This window comes from Lepidochelys kempii, chromosome 1 (assembly GCF_965140265.1).
Source record: "Lepidochelys kempii isolate rLepKem1 chromosome 1, rLepKem1.hap2, whole genome shotgun sequence".
Lineage (NCBI taxonomy): Eukaryota > Metazoa > Chordata > Testudines > Cheloniidae > Lepidochelys > Lepidochelys kempii.
Window position 1 is genome coordinate 48,697,059 of NC_133256.1, and position 21,558 is coordinate 48,718,616.

At 44.3% G+C, this 21,558-nt stretch overlaps 1 protein-coding gene across 2 annotated transcripts in view; it reads right to left on the reverse strand.

Moving 5' to 3' along the window:
- Positions 1 to 12,038, reverse strand: part of LOC140902194 (probable tRNA methyltransferase 9B) — a 95,080-nt gene extending 83,042 nt beyond the window's left edge. Inside the window, exon 1 of one of the 2 annotated variants that reach the window (XM_073322143.1) lies at positions 11,826 to 12,038. The gene's annotated coding sequence lies outside the window, so the exon portion shown is untranslated. The remainder of the gene's footprint in view (positions 1 to 11,825) is intronic. The other variant, XM_073322058.1, reaches the window with a different exon arrangement.
- Between the last annotated feature and the right edge of the window lie 9,520 nt (positions 12,039 to 21,558).

Here is a 21,558-nt window from a genome sequence, read left to right on the forward strand (position 1 = left end):
ATCTGATGAAGTGAGCTGTAGCTCACGAAAGCTTATGCTCTAATAAATTGGTTAGTCTCTAAGGTGCCACAAGTCCTCCTTTTCTTTTTACAGAGAATAAAGATACTCGGACGGTCAAGGAGGAAACCCAGGAGAGAGAATAAGCCCTGGGACCCTCTCCTGAACAGACAAGTTAGGCAGGAGGCCAGGACAGAGATGAGGCATTCCTGGGAAGTGGAGCAGGTTCCAGCGGTAAGCCCTGATAAAAGGGCAAGATCTGGACTTCCAGGGAGAGAGCTCTGGGAGTTGTTCAGTGGAAGAACAGCAAGGGGCATTTAAGAGGCATGAAGGGCCACGCCTGAGGAGAGCAGAAGTTGGTTTGTTTTGTACCTTTGGACTGGGTTTGTTAGGGGATTCCAGGGGACAGCCCTGATAGTATGTCTATACTGCACTGGGAGTCAAGCTCCCAGCCCAGGTAGACAGACTCATGCCAGTGAGGCTTGAGCTACTGTGCTAACAATTGCAGAATGAACACAGCAGCTCGGGCCCACCTGACCCCATGGGCCTGAGCTTTGGTGGCTAGCCGCAGTCTTTGCCAGAGGCACCGTGTGCCACCGCTATTTTTAATACACTAGCTCAAGCCCTGCTAGCGCGAGTCTACCTAACTTGCTGACAGTCCCAGCCCTGAGAAGAAGGGTGAACCTAGACAGGCTGTGGGGGGTGAAGGCCTGAGAAAGGGTGAGCTGGAAGAAGTCCAGGGAATCAGCAGCAAGGAGTTGGATGAAACAGTCGCTGACTACTAGTTATAGGGTCCCTGGGCTGGAACCCAGTATAGTGGGAAGGCCTCGGTTCCCCTACCAGCCACAGGAGAAAGCAGTGTGAAGCTCTGAGACAGGGATATGGATCGATGGAGAGCCCCGTCGGAAGGATGCAAGGACCATGGGGCTCAGAGTCAGATCTGGAATCTTGATACAAGGATATTAGACTTTTATTTTTGAGAGGCTGTTACCTAGGAAGGGTTGGCTGCAGGGCTAAGTCATGGGAAGAGGCGGACCATCAGAGAGGCCATCAGCTGGGAGTGCCCGTCAGAGATACATTATGCTACACCCAACCACTCTAGTGGTGAGTCCACTTTTTCACAAAGCCATTTCCAGATCATGAATGTATTAAACACTGCTCCTGTTGGTAGTACTGCTCCCTGGTACACTTCAGTATTAATTTCACTGCATGCTGAGAATGGACAGTTTATTCCTACTTCCACTTTATTTCCCATCTGTTTTTAATCCATGATAAGACTTCTCCTATCACCCCATGGCTAACAAGTTTTGTTAATAGCCCATTCTGAGGAACGTTATCAAAAGCCTTTTGAAAGTCTAAAATTATATCCATTTGTTCTTTTATGCCCTACTTTGTGGATATTTTTCAAAGAATTCTAATAGGTTACAGAGGCACAATTTATAGCAGCTGTGCTGCTTTCTCTCTATTCTGTTTTGTAACCAAGCAAAGATTTTCTGAACTACTTTTTTCCATGCTAAAGGCTCACTAGTATACCCACCAGATGGCCGGCGGGGGGAGGCATTGGCAGTACAAATCATGAAAGAGCTCCACTCCATCTTCCTCCACTCTATTGGAGGAAGATGTGCTGAGGCACCAGGCTTCTGTGCAGATGGTCCTTGCCTCCAAAGATCTATCAAGATATGCAAATTTATGGGGGCAAGCCCCATATTAGTTCCATAGGGGAATATCACCTCCTAAAGCAGTGGTTCCCAAACTTGTTCTGCCGCTTGTGCAGGGAAAGCCCCTGGCGGGCCCAGCTGGTTTGTTTACCTGCCGCGACCGCAGGTTCGGCCGATCGCGGCTCCCAGTGGCCGCAGTTCACTGCTCCAGGCCAATGGGAGCGGCTGGAAGTGGCGTGGGCTGAGGGACATACTGACTGCCACTTCCAGCGGCTCCCATTGGCCTGGAGCAGCGAACCGTGGCCACTGTAAGCCGCGATCGGCCGAACCTGCAGACGCAGCAGGTAAACAAACCGGCCGGGCCTGCCAGGGGCTTACCCCACACAAGCAGCGGAACAAGTTTGGGAACCACTGTCCTAAAGGAATGACAATGAGGAAATTCAAAATCCAAACTTGAGGAGTCTTCTTTCCCCTAAGCAGGGTCCCTTAATGTGTTACCATGTCTCCTTGTCTCCAGAAAGGAGGCTAATTGGGAATTTTCAATATGAACTTAGAATAGAAGTGCACACCAGTTAACATTTAGTTTTCTAAAAATTTTTTCACAGTGGGAAAGGGAAGTTTTCCCCCTAGAGAAGTAGTGAGGTGTTCCAAACACTTAAACCACACACACCCCTGAAGTTTGCAAAGATCCTGGGGGATTTTCAGGAGGCAAAAGACAACCATGTGGGCGTCTCTTGCCTTTCCACCTACGGAGATGTTCCACAGTGTGGAGGGGGGAAAACGTGATATTAATAAGCCATAGGTTGTCTTAACTTCTGCTGGCTTCCCCCATGGCTTGGGGAAGAGGGAATCTGGAGGGGGCGAGATAACTCAGCAGGCCCATCCTTTCCTCAAATGGTGAGGAACGGATAGGGCTTGCAAGTCATCTGGCTTCCTCCCGATTCCCTCTCGCCAAAACCATGGGGGAAACAAGCAGAAGTTAAGACAACCTATGGCTGGAACCCTGCAGAACAGCTCCTCAGGGCTGGAAGGCAGGGCAAATATGCTGCACACTCACAGATATAGTGGACAACATGGGACCTGAGTAAGGACTTCAGAATTTTATCCAAAATCCATAACAGCCAAAGGGTATGTTTACACTGCAATCAGAAGTCTGACTGCTGCACATGGAGAGACACTCAAGCTAGCTTTGATCTAGCTAGTTCAAATGGTAACAGAAGTGAAGCCACGACAGTATGGGCTATACAAGCCTACCCAGGACCCTGGATATGCACTTGAGTGACCAGCCCCTGCTGCCACCCATTCTGCCAATGCTTCACTGCTATTTATGTTTGAGCTAACTAGCTTGGGTTTGTCTCCATACGTGGCAGTCACCTCTGTTTGTAGTGTAGACATCCTAATAGTAGTTAGTTTCAAGTTCTGCTCTTAAGTAATGTATTTCCTAATCCGGCTTTCAACAAGACCTAAAGAAACTACATGCGCAGCAGTCAGACAAGAATAGTTGAAGTATACACCAATTACTTTTGCTACAAACAGATAAGAGTCAAAGAGTAGGAGGATACCAGGAATTCAGAGTGTGCTCTACAGATAAATGGGATCTCAGTCTAAGGTTGAACATTCCCAACATACTGAAAATTGCCTTGTGCTCTTCTTATGAAATATCTGAGATACCAGAGGCATACTCTAACACTGAAGATTTTGCTTAAGAAATTGACTGCATGACCGCCTGTTCATAGAAGCCTAAATTTAAACTGAATACTAATGCCGGCATTGTGTTGATTTTACTAAGTCAATTTATAAAAAAAAAAGCATACTATCTGCTCAACCACCATATAAATGTCCTTCATTACTGCTGGGGCCTCACATTCCAAAACCCTGTCTTGCAAGAAATTACATGCATTTGAACACTGACAACAAACGAGATCTGACAAGTAAACATTCTGCATCAATGGGACTGGAAATCTGGACTTCGAACGCCTTCATCTCCTGATGAGATCATATTATTGGTTTCTTCATGTGAAGCATGAAAAGTGTCCTTCCCCTCTGAAAAGTCACACAGAATCCATGAAGAATGTGAAGTTCAAGAGGCGACGGTTCCCACGAGCTAAACCAATTAGAGATTAGCGTTCAACAATACACCTTTCAGGAAGATGAAGCAATGAAAATCTAAACACCTTTTTTGTTATAGAAAAAGAGAGTTGTTTTTTCCCCTCACAGTTGTTTACATGAGCTGGACAATCTAGGCCTGATTCTCTTCTCACCGATACTCCAGTTTTACACCGGCGTAACTCCACTGAGGTAAACAAGAAGAAAATCAGGCAGAACTGATACTATCCACTGTACCAATACTTTCTTACAGCTGTGGGATTAGATGGGTAGTAAGTGTGAATACTAAAAACAACCTGAAAATAGTTGTTTTATAAATATTAAATGCTCCTACAGCTGTAGGGATGGTGTATGGCAGGGGTGGGGAGAAAGAGAGCGTAGCTGGAGTGTTGTGCTCTGGCAATCCCAAGTTGGCAGAGCTTCCTTTTGGGGGCCATAGCCAACCAGTAAAGTTTATTGCAGTCCCCAAGCTGCTCTAATCTACGTTAGGGTCAGTATATAACTGGCCCCAGAATCTGGGAGCTGCAACCAACTCCTTTGTGGCCCCCTCAGAGAACCCAGTAAAAACTGGGTTCAGCACAGAATCTAGGACAGAGAGAGAACATCAGCCCTGCTATAAACAGGCACAACTTCTATCCTCCTCAAATCCCTTCTTACATCTCTTCTGAGAAACTGACAAAAACTTGACAAAGATTAAGCAGCTGGTGTACTGTCTGACCAGTATTTATCATGCTGACCAATTTTGTTTCATTGTTACCTTGTGCTCCCCCCATCTGTTTGTTTGTCTCTTCTTTTATATTTCGATTGTAAGCTCTTTGTAGCATGGACCATTCTTTTTGTTAAGTGTTGGTACAGCCCCTAGCACAGAGGGCCTGATCGAGTTACTGCAATGTTTATAATAAATAATCTACATCAGTAGGATGTGTACTTGCTTACTCAGATCTGAATTTGATCCAAATTGTTTTTAATACTTTGGGAAGAAGGAAGGAACACTTCATAACCCCATTTATTTTTCCTCCCAAAATACTCTGCTGTCGGTATGGGTTAGAGTTTCTTCTGTCTCTCTTGATCACTGCTCACCTTTTCTTCATGCAAGGCCATATTCTGATCTGCACTACCCCAGGGAACTTAATTGACTTCCTGGAGTTACTCTGGATTTTCACAAGAGTAACTAAAATCAGAATATATGTATTTTCTCCTTTTACTTTGCTTCTGTTTCAGTCTTTTACCCCTCCCCCACCAACCTTTCAGTTCCTGTATCTGCATTGCTACAAGTCTTTACTTCACAGGAACATTCCCCAGTGTCTTTGTTCCTTGAAACACAATTATTTTTCTAAAAGGCAGAAATGGCTTTGTGGTCTGACACTGGAATACCTCAGGGATTTCTAGAGAACTTACTGTGTGAATGCTGACAGAAAGAGCAGGAGACAAACAGAAGCTTTTTTCCTCTAAACAGGGTCATAGATGCCATTGTGTTTCTAGTAGAGCAATGAAGAAAGGCATTTGGAGATATATATATATATTCTGCACGAGTCTGCTTAACAGAAAAAAAAAAAGAGAGAGAGACCCTTATGCAGCAACTCTATTAAATAACCCCAACAACAGTCTATAATGGTACCTTTGCAGATTTTTTTTCTTTGATAGTACAACTGATCTAAGTCTAATACAGAAGAAGATCTATCACACACATGTGCATTATCAATGTGGTCATAGAGTTAATATACAATAATTTATGCTATTATAAAATAACAGCAGTTGGATTTGACAAAAATGGGAAAATTCACTATCTGTGTATTTGATTCTCATAGGCATAGGCATCCATCAATCTATTACTGTTGGGAGCCAATGCTATAGTTGTTACCAGAACATACTGGTATCATCCTCCTTTGGGTCCCACACTGAAAGAAAGGGTAGAAGAGGCTATAAGTGCAGCATAGCCCCATAGAATTATATTCATGCAAAATACCATAATCCTAAACATCTAAAAGCAATGCTGAGCAGTATTTGGAGGACTGTTCAAAACTAGGTAGGAGGGAATGGGGGGATGAAACTAGTAAATACAAGCTACTTGGATATTTATTAAAAATAGACAAAGATCAGTCTATAACTCACTCTGACCCACTTATTTTTTACGAAGTGGGATGAGGGGCCCTAGTTATGCTTTTAGGTATCTGTGTACATGTGCTGCAGAGGCCGCCTCCCCTATTCTACCACCTTTTCTAGGGAGAGAAAAGGCACAAAGAGAAAAAGAGAACTTACATTACATCCCACTTTCTTTGAAAAAGGCCATGGGATGGAGGAGTATGAGAGGCTTATGCTACCCCCATCCTTAGTGACAGAGTCAAAATTCTCATTTGATCTACCAGTGGAACCCCATTCAAGGCAATGGTACAACCACACTAAAAGTTGGGGAGAAATCAGGGGAAACCAGGAGTGAGAATCAATAGTCCTGCAGCAATTTGGAGAGGGTCATCACTGGATGTAAAAAGACTAGTCCCTCTCACCCCCTCCAGTGGCTGCACCTCTAAAAGGCCTCTGTAATCCTTTCCTCTTCATTTGATGTCAATGAGTTTGCACTAGTGTAACTGAGAGGAGAATTTTGCGCATAGTCTCTCAATCATGAGGTTGCTTTGGTGTTCCTTGAGACTACTGAGCTAGAGGGTTTCTTTTTCCATCTCTTCTGTTTGAATATGCTTGGCACAAAGTATGGATAAACATGACAAAGGCCCTAATCCTGCAATTAACTCTGCTGAGAGCAAACTTCAACATACTTACAGTAGTTGGATCTTCCTAAGAGTTCTATTGTCATTAAGAAACATTCCTTTTTTAGCAAGCCAACTAGAAGGTTGATGGGGCTGTGGAAGAATTTTTGAACTCTGCATTGTCCTTTAGGCATATTTCTGATGGGATGATGAGCTGCCTTTACAGCCCACTCATGCCATCTGAGTGCTATAAAAAGTCTGTAGGAGAACAGAGAATAGACCTTTATATACTTTTTTGCCCTGTTAAGGTACATTACAGTAGTATAATCTCAAGGTGACAAAGGCACATATATGCATGACCTGGTCTAAGCATGAAATGGAAGGTCCCATTCACTTTAACAGGTACAGATGGTAAAAAGTATTCTTGATGTGGCTGCTACCTGCACATCCAGCAGTAGCCTCTGTTCTAATAGCTATCCTATATTGTAAACATGATTCACAAGTAACAGCCACCCGCAGCCAATTAAAGGAGTTGCTATGTATTTTATCATTCCTTCTCGTTGTTTCCCCAACGAAACAAAATTAGCTAACTCTTGTCCAAACTGGACCTCAATTTAGACCTCATGCAGCCTCAATCTCCAGCTAACAAAGATCCAAATTGAGCACAGGGACTGAAGGGAGGCAACCTCTACCTCAACTATTCAGGGGCTGATGGGGCCAGGGTAACTGATGCAATAGCATCTGAGACACTGCATGGATGCAGAATAGCCAGGGCATGAGAACACCCTCTTATTCCCCCTCCTGTATCCAATATACCCATGTCTGCCCTGGCCCACCCCAGAATGTCCCCTCTGCCAGGTCTTCCAATGGGATGAGCAAGGTGCACAGCCAACTCTGTGGCTCCAGCAGAGGGCCTCTTGCACATTGGGTATTTCCTAATGAGACACACGGCTCCTGTTCAGCCACTCTGCCCCCTTGCACATAGGCTCACCGTTTGAGACACAGGCACAAAGCCCCGCTAGCTGCTCACTTTCAGAAAAATGAAAGTCAGATACCTTTTCAAAAGAAAAATAAAAGATGAAATGAACTAATCTCTGTCTTGCCAGAAAATCCACTAGTGTAACATACAATGTAGCTGATCTAGAATAAAAAATTTGTGTGGGGTCATGCGAGAAGAGTCTTGTCAAATATATACAAAAATTCTATTTTAAGATTGTTGGGAATATTTCTTTTAATAAATTAAAGCCCAACATGTTATACCACAGTCAGAAGAGAAGTTCTGTCTGAATTATACTTTCCCCTTCCCCCCACTTACCTAAGCAATTCCTACATTTTGGCAATAAGATGCTTCTAGCTCTAAATTATTTCTACATTTCAGATTCATACAGAAATATATATAAAGCAAATGAACAAAAATGAAAATATATTCATGCAACTGTTTCTGCCTATCACCTTTAATCTTTCAAGCACTTTAAAATGTGCTTCCCACAGAGGGAGAGAGAGATCTATTTTTGCTTTAGGTGAATATAAAAGTAATTTGTTGCCATAGCAATATTCTTCCAACCCGAATGTTCTGAATACTGTAGTTGCTTCAGCTTTTGGGCAAACTGTAACCATCACCATACCCCATTTAAAATGTCATGTTTCACTAACCTCTTTAGTTCGGCTTTGATTTCATCTTTCTGCTACACAATATTAAAAAATGTAATTCAATACAAATATTTATGTCTATATGAGCTTACTCGCAGAGACCAATTTCAAATAATCATTTACTTGTATCTTGTTTAATTAAAATTCACTGGAAACCTCAAGCTTCTCTAACACAGACATAGAAATAAAACCAAGCTGTACCCAATGGACCAAATTCTGAAGCCCATGGGACTTATGTGCATGATTTGGAGGGCAGATTTTTACCTGTACTGATTTATTTGTAAGGGCCATATCATCATCTCACAGACTATTCCAGTGGTTCTCAACCAGGGGTACGTGTACCTCTGGGAGTACACAGAGGTCTTCCAGGGGGTTGTGATGTTCCCCTCTGGTGTTATCCGGACCAGTGATCTGCTAGGTCACTCCAGTCCTTGACTCTGGGAGCCAGCCTTACCCTGCTCTGCTGTGAGAGCCCCCACTCCTGGGCTGTTCACGCACAGTCTCTGGTATGTAAGCTGCTTCATGGATCGTGCAACTGAATGACACTAACCAATATCTCCAGTCCCAGACACAACCCTAGGAACCTCCGTCTTGCAATGTCCAGTTATGCCCACTGGATGCTGCAAGCTTATATGAGTTTGTCAATTTAACAAACAAATTGATATACACCAGGCTTGTTATCCTGAGAGGAATCTCTGACACGCTTTAAACCAAATGTACTGCTTCAGGTAGAACAAACAAATTTATTAACTACAAAGATTGTTTATTCTACCCCCTCTTTGTAGTTAATAAATTTGTTTATTCTACCCTAATTTATTAACTACAAAGATAGGTTTTAAGTGATATTAAGTGAAAGGCAAAAATCAGAGTGGTTACCAAAATAAAATAAAATACAATATAAGCACGCAGTCTAAACTCTCAACCCTATTAGGCTGGGCAACATCTAGACTAAGCAGTTTTTCTCACCCCACTGGATCTTGCAGTCCTTAATATACAGGTTTGCTCCTTAAAACTGGGCCAATGTCCCGTGCTGGAGTCTTGTCTTCCTCTCAGTATCTTGGTTGTTTGCAGCATAGGTGGGGGCAGGAGAAGGGCCCAGTATGTGTCCACTGTGTCTGTTTTATACCCTCAGTCCATGTGCCTGTAGAACAAAAGTCCAGGCATGCCTGGGGGCTATTGCTCCGTCACCCAGCAAGGTTGAGCAATTCCTCTGGTGTGGCCTCATGAAGGTGAGTCATTGCATTGTAGCTCCCTTGCTGGACAATGGCTGTTGATGGATTGTTTCACACCCTGCCCAGGCATTAGTTACTTTCCTTGCTGTTGCCTCTGGGGAGTTAATATCTGACTGATTCCCCAACTTACAGCAACCATACCTCACAATTCTCATAACTTCATATGCATTAATGATATACATATATGGATAGAGAAATGACTTTCAGCAGATCATAACCTTTTCCCTTATACCTTACAAGGCATGCTTTATGTGTAAGATCACGATTATATGAAAATGAGGAATATGGGGCTTACAGTATGCTCCCCCAAGCCATAGAATGTGACGGGGTACATCAGCTCATCTAGATATTTGCCTAGTTTTACAACAGGCTACATAAAAAGCACTAGCAAAGTCAGTGCAAACTAAAATTTCATACAATGACTTATTTATACGGCTCTATATACTATATCCTGAAAACTAAGTACAATATTTATATTCCACTTGATTTATTTTATAAGTATATGGTAAAATGAGAAAGTAAGCAATTTTTCAGTAATAATTAAGGTTAAGATTTTGTCATGCTCTGCCTCTAGAACCAAGCTCTACACAGGAGATCTACCAGAGCCTGGATCACGTACACAGAAGCACTGTGCCTACACACTAGCTCCTGTCCCACCACTGTGTGGAGTAGCTTTATTGTTGTGTAAAGACATGAGGTGCCGTGGCAGACACCAAAGGTCATCCTCCATTTTGGAAGGTGGAGTTCTGAACCATTTGGTGTAGCACAGACTGTGGCAGACAGAAGCCTACAGAAGCCTCTCATTGCTGTGTTATGTAATGTTTAACTAAAAATAACGTAGCTGTTAAATACAAGCTATCCGTGCCTTAATAATAAGAAGAACACAACTCCCTTTGCCCTTTCCAGCTCCTTAGCAGCACAGCTCCAGTTGCCATGAGCTATCCCACAAGCCACTTCCTCTCCCCACCTTTTCCTCCACACCTTGAGTAAGGGGGTTTCATCCGGTCTGCACTGACTTACTTACAAAAGCAAATACCAATGGAATGAGGTAGGTGTGATACCACAGTGGGCAGCAATCTCATAAGCTTTGCTCCTGCCAACCTGCAATTCACACTCCACCAAATGTTGAATCCCCCATTTGAAAGGGAAACTGTGTGTGTGGCTCCTGACTAAGAACTGTGCACATGCTATTGTGGGATTTTGTTGTTGTTACCTCATGTTACTCTCATCGCACCCTGACCTGCTTGTTTGTCTCACACACTGTTACATCTTGTCTTTTAGACTGTAAGCTCTTTGGGACAGGGACTGCCGTTTACTATATTGTTTTACAAAACCTAGCAAGATAGGTTACTGACCTGGCTGGCTTCTATGCAATACTGCAAAGTAAATATTAAATAAGATTATATAGCATGTTAGGATGCAAATTACTGGGATAGCTTATTGCTTAAATTTAGCATATGCTTTCTTAGTCCAGATGCAAATTATGTTTTTACTATTTTATTTAAATTGGTACAGCTATGTTTAAGACAGATAAGAAATGCAAAATAATGCTTTCAGATACTTTGTAGCAAACCTGAAACACTAATGCACTCTACACTTTAGAATGAAATTTACCTCAGATGAACTGCCCAGGACTGATTCTCCACCGCCTTGCCCCTCCCTTGTGCACTCTTGTACTGTTCCTGCTCCCAGCTGGGATGTCAGGGACAGGCCAAGGGCAAAGAGAGGGCATGCCTGGAAGGCACTGCACTATTACACTTCCCGTGCCCCTGAGGGGCCCGAGGAAGCAGCTCACATGCAAATTTACACTAGAGAGAGGTCTAGAGGACCCCAGCTACAAAGCACCTTTCCCCTTCTTTCAGGAACCGAGTCACTGAGAATCAAGGCCCATGGGTCTGCTTCTGAGTAAAACTGAAGTTTGCAACTGCAGAACTTCCTCTGCAAACGCGGGCTAGATGCTCCGCGGGCTTCCCAGCGGCGGGAGCAGAGGGAAACTGATTTACATTGTCGAAAGCAGCGATTTTAATTATTCTACGAGCGCGGAGGGGAGGACCAGCTCCCTCCAACTCCCCCGGGCAACGGTCTGTTCCGGTGAACTTCATGCCACCCAGTGTGGTGTAACCCCCTGCTCCGACCCTGGAAGGGCTGCTAGAATTGGCCGGCCCGGCACTACCTCGGCAGCTTCCCGTGCACCAGCGGCGGTGGGGTGGGACAGCGCTGGGCAAGGCCACCCCTCCCTCCCTCAGGTGGGACCAGGCTATGCCCACCCGCCCCCGCGACCTTGTGCACCAGACACTAACTCCCCTCTCCCGCCATACGCGTTGCACAAGCAGCCAGTCAAGTGGCAACGCCGCTGCGTCTCCCCTCATGTGATGCTCCTTTTCTCGCCCCGCACAGCGCCAGCGGCCCCCTCCCCGCGCGGGGCTCGCCCGGCCCGGCCCGGCCCGGCCCGGCCTGCTCCAGTCGCTGCGGCTACTCACCCCGACTCCCTCCTGCCGCACGCCGGGCAGGCACTGGCGCCGGGTCCAGGCGCCTTCCCCGGGCGGGGGGCTGTCGGCGCGCGCTTCAGTGGCCACGCGGGGCTCACTCCCAGGGCCAGTCTCCCTGGAGCCTCAGCCGGCGCGGCGCCCTTCCTCCGCCCCCAAACAATGCTGCTCTCCTAGGTTACGGGCTCGCTCGGGTCCCTATTGGAGCCTTTTGTCCTGTGACTCCCTGGAGCGGCGCCGCAGGCCCAGCCTTCGTGTTTGGGAGGGGGATTACCCGGGGGAACCTTGCAGGGGGGTCCCTCCACGTGCTCCTGACCGGGAAGGGTTTGGCAGATGCAGAGGGGCTCCGGAGAAGGCCTCCGAAGCGGACTGCCTGCATTTGACGCCGTGGGCCCGTAGATTTACCTTTAGGATCCCCTTAGGCCGGATTCTGCCATCCTTAGTGTAGTACATGTCTCCGGGAGGAGCTGGCTGGGGCCTGAGTGCGCCATGCTGGCTCACTCTGATTTGGGGGCAGACTTTGCTCCCCTTCCCCTCCTCTGGGAGTACTAGGAGTACTGGAGTAGGGGTGGGAGAAGCTGGCCTCTTCTCACTATAGTTCCCTGCACTGTCCTGCCCTCAGTCCTTATGCACCTCCAGGGATCTCAGAGAAGCACCACAACTGCAAGTAACTTTTGGCTGAGGTATGTGGGAGATCCAGGATCTGCCTTCCTCCAGACAGCCACCAAGATCACCCCATCAATGGCTGTGAGCAGAGAAGACAAAACGCCACAAATCTCCACCTAGGGTGTAGGATGATGGGAGGAGAATGTCAATTGTATATTATTGTTCCCCGTGTCCCACACAGGCTGGTGCTTGCAGTTCTGATGTCCTGGTTGTGACAAGGGTACCACAACTAGGGTGGAAGATCACTCAATATGACCAGCCCCCCAGAGCTATCTTGACCAGAGACAGCGGAGCTAGAGCTGCACTGTCATGATAACTTCTGGCTTGCTGTTGCTGCTGGCATGCGGGGTACTTTAAAAGGGGCAGCCAGGCCATGAAAAGTTGTCTTGGATATGGAGAGGAGCAGTTGAGCTAGAGCCACCGTAAAAATGTAATGCCCGAGGCAGCCATTTATGTTTCTTATACCTAATGCTGATTCCCATGCTTACGTCACACCCAGTCTAAACTCTTGTACAGAGATGGGAATCTGTGTGAGAGGAGAGGAAGCGGATGGGTACTCTCCATGCATCATCCTGCTTACAACCTTGCAGGGATTCAGCACCAAAGTTAATACTAATGGAGTCATAGCTTTGGTGTTCAGCCCATCTGTAAGGGAAGGGGCCCATGATAGTTCCTGGTGGCAGCACTCCACTGGAGTCATGCTGTCAGTGAGCCAAGGGTCAGTCAGGGCACCTAGAAACAGTTTAGAGGCCCAGGGCCTCTGCACAAGGGGCATCTGGAAGATCCCTGTAGATCTGGTGGATCTATGGTTTTTGCAGGCCATTCTCTGGTCAGATTTGCAGAAGAACAAACACTACTCCCTCCTACCCCCCCCCAACAAAAAATCTGCAACATTTCCCTCATAGAGTTTCTTGTAACATATGCAGATATTCTCATATCTCTATTATATGTAATATTAGATGTTCTTGTGGCACCTTAGAGACTAACAAATTTATCTAAGGTGCCACAAATACTCCTTTTCTTTTTGCGGATACAGACTAACACGGCTGCTACTCTGAAACCTGTCATTAGATGTTCTGAGTATGCTAATAACACTTCTAACACAAAAAAGTATTTATGTGCCAGTTTTGTGAGATTGACACAGTATAAAACTGAAGTGACGAAGGGATAGTTTAGGATGATTGGTGAGTGGGGGCTTGCCCCTCTGATTTACAGATTTCTCTTGTCTTTTGTAGCCATTTATCTTTAACTGATTCTCTTCTTACTTTTCCACAGATGTAATGCTGCTGATTTGAGTGGAGTCATTCCTGGTTTGTATCCTTGGAAATGAGAAGCAAATCAGGCCCTCTTGAGTTGGTAGCACTCCCACCTACTTTGGATGTGTGTGAATGGCTACACAAGATGCAAGACCATGGAGAATCAGGCCTATAATCCCACTTTGATATGTAACTTCCATTAGTGTTAGTTGCATTTTCCTGGTCCATTAGGACAATTCTCCTCAAAGCTGTAAAGGATAGTCGTGAATATAAAGGTGATGGCTGTATTAATAGCAGTTATTGTCGTGGCACCTGCTTTTCGGGGTTAATGTAGAATGGCAAGGAACTGCTGTAATTATTTTTAATAGAGTATTAAAAATAGGTTGAGGAAACAAGATCATTAGTTTAATTAATGCATTAAAAAGATAAAGGAAGTAGGTTGTTACAGTTAGTACAAATCAGGAGAAGTAGAAAAACAAAAGAACACCATAAAACAAAATACCACAGAACTTTTCGCTACACAGGGTAAAAAGGACTCGCAAATCAACTGTAGCATATAGTACAGTGACATTGTGCATGTGGTCAGTGATCAGAGAGCTAGTGAATTCTTCTTAAGGAAGAATTATCTCTCTGTCCAGTTGAACAAAAATAATTATTTTGCGTTATTCTGTGCTCTTCTGGCAGGGGTCCCTTTCTGGTAGCAGACTGGTCCATTGGGTAGACTCTTAGACTGATAGCCAGGAGACCTGAGTTCAGTTCTCAGTTTTGCACTGACCTGCAAGTCATTTCACCTCTCCTGGTGACTCATTATCTTTGTAAGGTGCTTTGAGATCCACAGAAGAAAAGTGCTACATATGAACTAAGTGTTATTATTGTACATTTGTTAAAGAATCTGAGTCACATGAACCCGGTGTGGAGAAAGAAAGAATTATCTTTGACTAACAGCAGTAAATAAAATCCAGAAGACTATCTCCAGCAACAGCCTATTTGCATCAAAAAACCTTTAAAACCAACCCACAAGAACAAACTGAAGAAACTCAGCATCTGCAGAAACAAAGCAAACTGTCTAGGGAAATATACTTTTTTGCATAAAATATACAAACCCTACAGTAAATCCTTTATATAATCCTCTTTATAGAACAACCAAGCAAATATACCAGAATAGGAAAAGGAATATGTTTCAATTTCAGCATTTCTTCAATATTTATTTTAATTTATTGATGATGTTGCAAAAAAAAAAAAAAAAAAGCTACTGTACCAAAGACAACAAAGTAAGGCCCAGTCTTGTAAATGCATGTGTCTTTGTGAGACCCTTTCCTTCCATGGGGAGCTGTGTAAATTCAGGGGATTCCCCTGCAGTTGCAGAATCGGAGGCTAAATTCTGCGTGGCTGACCTGTCCTATCATGTGGGATTTACAAGGGCTCAGACTGCAAACTCTTACTTAGGTGAGTAGTCCTAACCTCACATGTGTGGACTTCGCTGTCCCTTCTCTATCCTTGTTCTTGTCTATCCTTCATTCTCTGTATATTTCTCTTCTTTTGTCTTTCTCTCGTCTCTTTTTTCCCTGTTCTCTCTTTTCTCTCTCTTTGTTCTTTCTTTTTCCTTTTTCTCCTCATCTTTCTTTCTTTTTCTCTCCCATCACTTTTTACTGCTATTTTTGGTTTATGTAGGGTCATCACAATTCAGCCTTTACAGTGGGTCTCTGCATGAATAAGGGCAACTCACCTGAGTACAAGTATCCAGGATCGGGTCCCAAGTTTGTGTCCTTGCTCCTGGGCTGCTTGTGTCGGGGGTAATATAAAGAGTTATTGCTCTGACCCAGGAGAGGTCAGGTCTTTTATCATTTTAAATGCTTAAAATTTTTTAGTTATAAAACTTTAAGAGCTTAAAGTTTTCAATGTAAATAAAAGCCTCACTCTCTGTTCACCTTCGCTATGCTCTTCCCTCACCCCGCACCCAATTATAACTCCCTCCTCTCCCATCCTATGCACTTACCCAATCTGGAGGAATGGAGTTCTGCTTTGCTGAGCCTCAAAAGGTCTTCCAGAGGAGGCTATTCCTGCCTTATATGACAACCCAACTTAAACTTTGGAGGCCACATCCTCAAAGTACATTGTTGCAGCTCCATTAAAGTCAATGGAACTATGCCCATTTATATCAGATGCTATTGGTGCTCATACAAAAACTTGGGAAATTCATAAATAAAAGCAGTTAAGGTTGAACATATGTTTCAAAGGAATGCAGTGAATGGCTCCAAACACAGTTACATTTTTTTCACATAATTCTTCAATTCAAAACAAAACATTAGAATGTCTGGAAATAAACTGGGGATCCAGTCACTTCCCCACTAACATATAATCCTCCATTGCTCATTATCACCCCACCCAACAGACACTGCCCATTCATTGTTAACTTTGACCCTTTGTTTTATAGTGGAAGTGTATTGTTAGATGTGTACTGTTCAATCTACTGTACAAAACCACACTTTAATTACCAGGAATGGATACTTGACTAGAGAGATGATTAACAATAGATTTGTAGCTTGAAGCACAATTAAAAAAATTTGAGGTATGTAACTTGCATGGCTGGTAAAACTGGTTTGAAAGGTGCCTGTAAATCTTACAAAAGTTTTTGAAAAAATTATCAACATAAAGAGTACGATATGTTTTCTGAGCCTAATTTTTACTGTTCTGGGGATTTCATTTCTTAGGAGCATATATGAGAGATGAAGTCAATCAAATCGTTGCAGGAATTTGCTTATCTGATAAGGGCCCAATCCAAAGCCTATTGTAATCAATTCAAGGACTCCCATTAATTTAATTCAGCTTTCTATCAGGGTCTAAAAATCTTACCATATTAGCAACTTTTATATTGTACATAGATCTTTATCATGGCATCAGCACTTTCTTGTCCGGTGTGGTGCTGAGCACCCTCAGCTCCCACTGCTGTCAAGAGTGAGAGGTGAAAGCATTCTGCTCTTTGCAGGATAGAACCCTCTTTTTGTTCTCACATTGCATTATATACTGTGCTGCGAAAGACAGTTTGTGTTTATTGTATAATATGAGCATATTTTTATCTCAAGAAACTGGATTGAAATAGGTTGTGTCATTCCTATTGGCTGTCAGTATAAGGACTCAAGAAGATCACAACAACCACACAGATTGGAGAATAATAATGTCAAATACAGGGCCAGATTCTCGGATGACATAAGACATGCTAGCTCCATTGACTTCAATAAAGTTATACAAGTTTAGGCCAGCAGAGAATCTTACCCATTATTTTTACTTAAAACAAGATAATTGGAATAGATGGCCAGCTAGTCCCATGAATCAATTAATATTACATTATTAGATGACCAGTAGTTGATGCTACTATTAGAGGATATGCCTGCATCTAACTATTGCCACTGTAAATCTAGATCGGGGGAGGCAACCTATGGCCTTCAGCACACAAGCTGATTTTCAGTGGCACTTATACTGCCCGGGTCCTGGCCACCGGTCTGCGGGGCTCTGCATTTTAATTTAATTTTAAATTAAATTTCTTAAACATTTAAAAAACCTTATTTACTTTACACACTACAATAGTTTAGTTATATATTACAGACTTATAGAAAGACTATAAAACACTAAAAAGACTTCTAAAAACGTTTAAATGTATTACTGGCACACAAAACCTTAAATTAGAGTGAATAAATGAAGACTCGGCACACCACTTCTGAACGGTTGCCGACCCCTGATCTAGATACTTTGTTGTGATTGGTGACAATATCAGTATGATGGATTATAGGTGGCACATGCACTGATACCTACCATTAAAGTTACCTCCGTATTTCTAATACAAAGGGTAATGTTCAGTTGCTTATGAATAATTTTTTCAAAGTTTTACCTTTTCAGCTGAAATTTGATATCCTTGTTCCCAGATAGCGATCAGTATTTTTTTTTTTTTAAAGGTTTCACACAAAAAAAGTGTTAAGCCATTTGCTAGCTTGGAAGGAGTTGGGGGAGCAGGAAGCAGTTTTGCTGCTGAGATTTTTTCCCAATCTTTATTTGAACAGCACTAGCAGCTCAATAGAAGATGCTGAAAATTTTTTTGGCAAGGATATTGTCCCTGGAGTATAGATTTGCCTTTCATTGGTCTAGTGAAAATCAGATTTGATTTGGCTAGTTTGTAAAGGTTTAAATAACATACTTTGTGCATTGGCACTTAAGATTATGTTAAATGAATATAACCATCTTCCAGCTTTTCATGGAACAACACATGTATGAGTATATAAGTTGAGTGAAAATTTCCACTGAATAGATGTTTTAGTGTTCTATTAGATGTGAACATGTAAACACAAAAAGGTGGAGCGCAATATCAGACTAAGTAGAGGACTATGCAAGATAGTCTGTAAAGGTGTGTATGTATGATGGGGTGAACCTGGCCTTTTCGGCTCCTTAAAGGAGGCCAAGCAGTCCTACTGTACCTCATCCCAGGCAAGGAGCAGTGAAGGTGGGTCCTCTGGGCCTGCCTAGAGCATCCTCAAAGAAGAAGCCAATCAGAGGCCAGCAGGCTCAGACCAAAGGAGCTTCAGAGGCTTAGCAGGTTAGTTCCTGGTTGGGCCTGGAGGGTCAGGGAAGGGTGCTCCTCTCTGTCCAAAGTAGCTCAAGGGAAAACTAGAGTTTGGTTCTGGCTGCAATTGCTTATGCTGGGAGAGAGAGGACCTGAGAACTTTTAACCCTGAGGTAAGACAAGATGATCAAGGGACCAGATGGGAAGAGGCCCAGAGGAGCAGCAGCAGTGAACTGAAGTGAACAGTACATGACTGCTGTTTATAGAGTGCCTGATTGGAACCTGGAGTAATGGGTGGGCCTGAGTTCCTCCACAGGCCACCAGCAAAGTGGTGTAAACCCCAAGAAGGGATCGAGGGTCTTTTGAAAGCCAGAGCAAAGGGCTGAATTCAAAGGGCCCAGAACTGGGGCTGAAAATCCTGGTGAGGGCAGATAGTTCTCTTTGACTTTTGTTACCCTGAAAGGGATTCATTTTGACTGTATGACCCAGCCAGAGGGCCAAGGCACTGAAGACCTGACAAGTGACGTCAATAACCTACAGGGGGCGCCAGTATCAGGAAAAGGACTGCAGTACCACTCGCAGCAGTAGGAGGCACTCAAGACATCAGTGTCCCCTGTTATAGTATGAAAGAAGGCTGAGCTCTGTGGAAATCCTGCCTCCTTCCATGTGATGTAGAAATATGTATATGGAATGAGGCAAAGATCTTGCTTTAGCGATTACACATATTCTGCTGTGTGGCGAGTTCTATCACTGACTGTCAAACAACAGGAGCACATGGGCTCCAATTTTCATCATTCTATACAGCTTTTAAAATTCAGAGGAAATTCCATTAAAAACTGCATTAAAAGAAATTTAAGGTTTCAAAGTGAAGCACTGAGACATTAGGAAATTTCAAGGTGAAGTTTGCCAGTGCAGACTTCGCACTGTCCCCTGGGTGTATACAATTGTGACGGGGTGCAACCTGGACAGTGGGACCACTGATGTCCTCCAAACCCACCAATCTGGGCTGCCTCTGACTGTGTGATGCTGATGTCAAATTACAAACCTTTGATAGGCACTGCGCTTACATGGACATCCACAGACAGGGACACACCCAACTGAGTTACAAGAATGGTCTCCCAGCCACTCATGAACCATCCCAAATTTCCTGTGAAAACAGGAGAGCCCCAAAGGTGCTCTCACTGTAATTCCACTGATCACCTGAGGAACAAGTGCCCTGTGGTGGGAGGAAGCAGGCAGCAAATAGTCCATGTTAATGCTGCTGCCCTGGCCTGAGCACAGAAGCCCCTCAGGCGCCTGTCACTTACCATACTGGTTTTGTGGGATTAGCCTCTGTAAAACCAGGCATGGAGCACATAAAGGTTGTCCAGATTAATGGCAAGGAATACTTAGGGTGGGAAGATACAGGTGCACAAATTTCTGTGGTCAAGCAGAGTATAATTCAAGAAGGTGACAAACTGCTAGGACAGATGGCAGATCTTTTATTAGCTGGAGGTTTCAGGATTCTTGTGCCTTTGGCCAAAGTGCACATAGAAACTGAAGGTTTAGAAATCGAATTGTGGGTGGATGTGGTGGATGATAACTCCATAGACATGTTAATTGGGAATGATTTTTTCCATGTAGCTCAGGCTGTTAAGGTGTTTACCCACAGCAAGAAAGAATATTATGCTGGGACACATGAGGAAAAAGGTAAAGTCCCAGGAATTGCTAAAGGAATGGAACAGAGTCTTTTTAATTCCTCTGCAGCAGGGGGAAGCAGTATGCTTCTAGGTGTGGGGGTAGTCGAGACCAGCTCCTGCACAGCAGCTGAAGGCAACACCATTTCAGTAAGGGATGGGGGTGTAGGATCTGTCAATGAGAAAACTGTCCAGGTTGTTAGCTGTGAGCCCTCTACAGATGGAGAGATCCCACTCTAGAGAGCAAAGTGAGATGTGTCTTGGAGGGGGACCCAGGAAAGGAAACTGGGGAAAGAATGGGGGAGTACAGGAATGTCCCCTCACTGGTCACTTGGGAGAGGATGCTCAGGACAGAGTGGCTGATTCAGCAACTTTACACCCAGGCACACAGACTGGAACACAGATACAGAGAAGGAACTGTGTAACTGACCTCCCAGAGGGGGTAGTCACACAGCTGACTTCTCAGGGACAGAGAAAGGGGTAACGGAGGGTACCACAGTCTAGGTCCCAGTTTTTCAGGACGCTATTCGTGATATGCTTGTGGAAATTAACTGTGTCCCTTTAAGACAGGATGCAAATTCTACAGAAAAAATGGTTGTCTGTAAGAATGCAAATGACCCAACTGGCAGAGGGGATGGTCAGCCTGGCCCCATCCCTCGTTTATCTCATTATTATCAGCAATGACTGAGAATACTTTAGGGATCTGTTGAGGGATTCTCAGGATTTCCTGAGCAATAAGGCTCCCTTCCTGAGTCTCCACCCTCAGTTCTGCATAAACCAGTGAACCTTGCTGGCGTGGGAGACATCACTGGTCTTCGTGAGGTGACCTACAGCAGTGCACAGCGCACAGCTGATCCTCTGCTGTCAACTATGCCCCCAGAGGTCCTATGGTCCTGATCTTTGATTATTGCTCAGCCCAGCTCTAACCTCCAGGCCTGGCTACCCCCATGGCTCCAACCATAAGGCCCAACAGCCCACATCCTGGTTGTGACTCTGACACCTACTGGAGGGCAGTCAAACGGCTGGTGCCACACCATACCCTTCATTGGGCACCTTGGAAGGATGAAAACACTGGCTTGAACTTTAGACTCCAGGCCAAAAAAAATGGTCTATAAGGTACAAAATATGGGAACATCCTTGTGTCCAGAGTGCCAGCTCATGGCACCCCAACCAGCAGAGAAAGCTCCCCAGGTCACCTCCTACTGATGAGCATCCCCTTTGAATGCACTGGAGTGAACATCAGTGGCCCCCTTGAAAAGTGCCCTGCAGGCTACCAGTACAGTAGACATGAACTGACCATCCAGTATCCTAAGGCCATACCCCTGTGCTCTATGAATGCCAAGCAGTCACTTCTGAACTTGTGAAGGTCTTGTCTGGTTTGGGGTACCCTAGGAAATTATAATGGAACAGGGAACAAACTTCGTGTCCCAGACAATGAAATAACTATGTTGACTGTTGAAAATAAAGACCCTCCAAACTTCCATTCACCATCCCCATTCTGATGGGCTGGTGGAAAGGTTCAACGGGACTTTAAAGAATACGCTACAAAGGTTCATTGCTATGAATATCTGCCACTG